The sequence below is a fragment of the Neofelis nebulosa genome, chromosome 2 (genome assembly GCF_028018385.1).
Source record: "Neofelis nebulosa isolate mNeoNeb1 chromosome 2, mNeoNeb1.pri, whole genome shotgun sequence".
In the NCBI taxonomy this organism is placed as follows: Eukaryota; Metazoa; Chordata; class Mammalia; order Carnivora; family Felidae; genus Neofelis; species Neofelis nebulosa.
In genome coordinates, this window is record NC_080783.1 from 73,697,115 (window position 1) to 73,701,892 (window position 4,778).

Here is a 4,778-nt window from a genome sequence, read left to right on the forward strand (position 1 = left end):
ATAGGACACAAATTATGTAAAAATACTGATCACAACTATATCATTAATGCTTTTGCCAAAATGAAGGCAAGAAAGTATTATATGAAAAAAATACAATAATGTTGTGTTTATTATTCATCCAAATAATGCTGGCCTCTAGATATGTGCAATAATTAAAATCAGTCATATTTGATATTTTATAAATTTTTAGTCATATAAAAACCATGCCTTTAGGCATGTTTAAAAATTTTTGTTTTTATGAAGAAAATCTCATCAAGATAAATATACAAGACATTTTATATACCAATTTTAGCAGATTTAGATCTTTTAAATGTCTATATATTTAAATGATATGTGAGCCTCCATCTGTATTTCCTTGTGTGCTGCAAGTGTTAGGGTGACTCTAATCTTTTTAGATTTTTAGGCACTTTTGTGCCTCTACTCATGTTAGAGGGTTAACTAGAGCGCAAACTAATGGCCAGCATTTACTGAGTGCTTATCGTAGGCCAGGCACTATGGGAAGTGCTTACATGCACTATCTCGGCAAATCCACCCATATTACAGGTGATGAAACTAAGACTCAGTGGGTCATGTGCTTTGTCCAAGGTCACCCTGCTAGTTAGCAGGTGAGCTGGGACTATGTCCTATCCACTCAGCTCCAAAATCAGAACTTCTGATTCGAGTCTCATAAACACGTTCTTGCAGAGGAAGCAGGGGTAGCAGCTACTGCCATGGTATAAAGCAAGATCCTCAGGGTTTCATTTTCTCTCATTGTAGCCCAAGGCAGAGAAATGGTCAGCTGTGCCTGAGTGGTCACCTGGGGACTCTACAGAACAAGGACCCACTTGGGTCCTACTCATCTAGACCCACCTCTTGCTTGGTCTTGGGGGTTGGCCCAAGGCAGTGTCTCTGGCACAGGTGAAGCATGTCATCTTTATGCTCAGATCTACCAGAGCTGGTGTCTGTCTTTTCCTCTGTTCTCCTTTGTGTCTGGGCTTCAAACCTCCCCAGGGCCAAGATGAAAGACCGTTTTCATCCTCTTCCCGTGTGTGAAGAAAAATAAAAGATAGCTCTTCTTGGCTCATTCATATCGTGGGCCCACTCAGGCCCTGCAGGAGAACAGGACATGGATTATAGATAAAGCTTAAATCCATTTTTTCAGGAATTAGGCGGCTTACAAATGAAGGCAATATCTGTGTTTGCACAATGGCTACCTTGGGGCCCTCATGGCTTTAATGAAATTCTATACATCAAAGCTCTTTAAAAGCTTCTGAGTCAAGAACATGCAAACTGACCTCTACTCCCTGGGGCTCCAGTAACCCCAGGGAGAAGTGATAGGCAGTGGAGAGGAACGGGTATAGGCCAGGTCAGAGGACTGGGGCTCCCTGAGAGGTAGATCCTCCTGATCAGATACATGATATTCCCAGGAGCAGAGAGACCCATCAAGGCCTCCACTCCTCTCAGGTGCATGCAGAACAAGAAGCAACTGGGCTAATCATCTGAAGCAGCAATTCTCCAAATGTGTTACAAGGATCCTGGGGATCTGAAGACCCTTTCAGGGGGTCCACAAAGTCAAAACTATTACCTTCATAACATGTCATTTTCTTTTTTCACTCTCATTCTCTCACCAGTGTACAGCGGCACATTATGAAGGCCACATGACATGTGAGGTCAGAACAGATTGAATCTAGAAGCAGGTATGAAAATACAGCCATATTCTCTTTTTCAAAGTTTATTTATTTTGAGAGAGAGAGAGAGGTAGAGAGAGGAGGAAAGAGATAATCCCAAGCAGGCTCTGTGCTGTCAGAGCAGAGCCCAACAGCAGGCTCTATCCCACGAGCTGGGAGATCATGAGCCGAAATCAAGAGTCTGATGCTCAACCGTCTGAGCCACCCTGATGTCCCTACAGCTATATTCTATTAAACCAGACATGAAAGAGATTTTCAAAAATGTAAAGCAATGCCATTCTTCTTACTGATTTTTTTTTGTTTTACAAAATGATAGTTACTTTTCCTAAAATGTGTAGCTTATGTTAGCATGTAATGAATTTATTTTAAAATAAATTATATATTTAAAATTTTTCTGAGTTTTAAATTTCTAACATCATAAATATCCATAGATATAACCCACATATACAAGAATACTCTGGGGTTCTCAGTATTTTTTAAGAACATAAAGGGATCTTGAGACCAAAAAGTTTGAGAACTACTGAAGTTATTGAGTGTACAGAACACCCTACATCATTTAGAATTGGTACCTGTGGTCATATTATATGCCTATTCCTTACAGCTACAGAATAAATAAATGGGTCCAGATTTTAATTAGGCTATCTTATATGTAAGGGAAACTTACAGTCTAAGAAGGTAAATTTTAATTATAGAAGTATAGAATATGTAAGTAAAAAAGAAGCCTGACCTATGAGTGAGGGGGAAAAAAACCCCTTTTATCTACTTTCACATTGCGTAGAATTCTCCTGAATACTGTTTCTAAAGCAGGTACCCACTCCCCCAAAGAAAAGCTTCTTTGGTCTAATAAACTTGAGAAATACTGGACTTCTGAATCCAGTGTTTACTACAAATCTTCTCAAAGCCTTCAATACAAGCATTAAAGATATTGTGAATCTCTGAGATACACTAGGCTGCATTTTCCAGACTTACCTGACCGTAAAACTCTTCTTAGGGACAACTTGTAGAACTAATCTTTCAAGCAACATGGGAAACTTCTCCACTCAGCAAAAGGATGAAGTGGTCTCCTGAGCGCTGAGAGCTGCTTAGTATCCAGAAATCCACCTGCTTGCTTCAGGGACGGAAGTTAGGGATGGCTGCACCGAGGTGTGCAGATCTGAGTTTGGCTGGGGGTAGTATGGACTGGGAAGTGTTCATCCAACCCAAAGAGAATGACAAGTGGGGATAGAGAGAGGTGATTTGGAAGTCCAGGGCAGACCTGGGCAGAACAGCAGAAATGGAGGCTTTCTAGAGCTAGTGGAGTACAGAGATACCGGGGACAGGAGAGCAGAGCTCCCCAGAATGGGGACAGCAACACAGTGAGGGAAGCCCATGGTAGGCCTGACCTGTCCTACACACCCAGTCACATGGGAGAAAGCTGGAATGGAGTTTCCACCTCGGTCCATAAAAAATGAGATGTCCATGCTCATTCCCCAGAGCACCATGGCTGCTTGAGAGGAACTCCTGACCCTTAATCCCTACTCTCCCCAGCAGATGGGCAGTTGTTAATCTGATAGGTGAGAGACTGGTATTCATTTTGGGATGTGGCTCTGGAAACAGACACTCTGCCATTGTCACTTGGGGTGAATTTCTTACCCTCCCTCTACTGGGGTTCCTCATTTGTGGAATGGAGTCAACAGTGGCACTTACCTCATAACCTGAGTAAAATAATCCACGTGAAGGGCTTTGCTCAGTGCTTGAGACTAACCATGAATATTGTGGCGTTATTATTTCTTGTGCCACCGGGGGTGTATATGGGAGTATATGGGGGGCTAAAGGGACCCCACTCTCGAGTGTTTGCTGGAATGGTCTGCCGCTGCGGGGACGCCTGCCACGTGGCCTTTCTCTAGTCTCCCTTCAGGCCTCTAAGGGGTGGTAAGTTATGCTCAGGCCTGAATGATGGACTTGACTGTCAATGTCAGGCTGCAGAGGAAAATCTGCATTCAACACCAGATCCAGCCATGTACTGCAGAAAGAACTCACCGGAAGCTGGTTCCTGGGTTCCGGGTGCTGCCCAGGCTAGGGAGGCGGGACTTCCGCCCTCGGTGATGGTTGGCACACACGCCGGAGACAGACTCCTTTGTCTCTTCCCAGGGAGGGGCCTGATTTACAGCTTGAGGGTCAGTGTGGTGCTGCGTCCTGAGGAGGCTAATCCACACGTTCGGGTGTGCCAGACACAGTCCTCTTCTCCCTGAGGAGTAAGCATGGGAGCTCTAAGTATTAAAACGCCGGATCAGCGTTTTTCTTTGCTAAGTGGGACCTATAGCTTGAACCAGAGCAAAAAGGACTGTTCTGTAGATACAATTTACACAGTTTATCTGTGGATAAACTGAAGTCGCCCTGAACTTCCCAAAGCAGGACTTCAAGCCTCCCTGAGGACAGAGAGGGCCTGGTGATCCCACTGTGCGGGTGCTCTGGCCTTTACCTCAGACCGGACCATTGAGCACCCTGACCTGACCTTCCTCATCACCTCACCACATGGCCCCTCCTTTGCCCTTGAAGCAGAGTGAGGAGTAAAAAAGTGAGTGGAGCGCGAAGGGAAACATAAAAAGTTTGTTTCAGCGTCTTCCACAATGTCCGTAGTTACCTTTTTAGACTTTGGGGGGCTGTGAGTGACCATTGTTAGGGAAAGTCTTTCTCCACGAAAGCTTAGGGCAACAAGGAGGGCCATTCTTTCCGTCTGAGGCTGAGTTGCCCCTTCAGGCCGAGCTGGGGGCAATGGGCTGGCCCAGGTGGGGAAGGGGGTGCAGGGTTCATTTGACATGTGAGTCCTTTGCTGCAGTTCTGCTGAGACTCAGAGCATATATAGTTCATGAACAGGACACTTTATAGTTTTCTATAGTTGTAAAAACATCAACTTTGATTTGTGCAAATAAGGTATTTTCCTAGTTATTTTGCTAGGCCAAACATTAAAACTAATTTGCATTCTTTGAGACTCATTTGCCCAGGAGCTAGTAGGAAGCTGGAGGGGATTCCGCCCTGGAAGAGGGGTTGTCACATGGATTTACTTTAGCATAAACATAGACTACGTGAAGGCTGGAGCCTTCTGGTCTCCTCAGGGAGACCCAAAGGGCT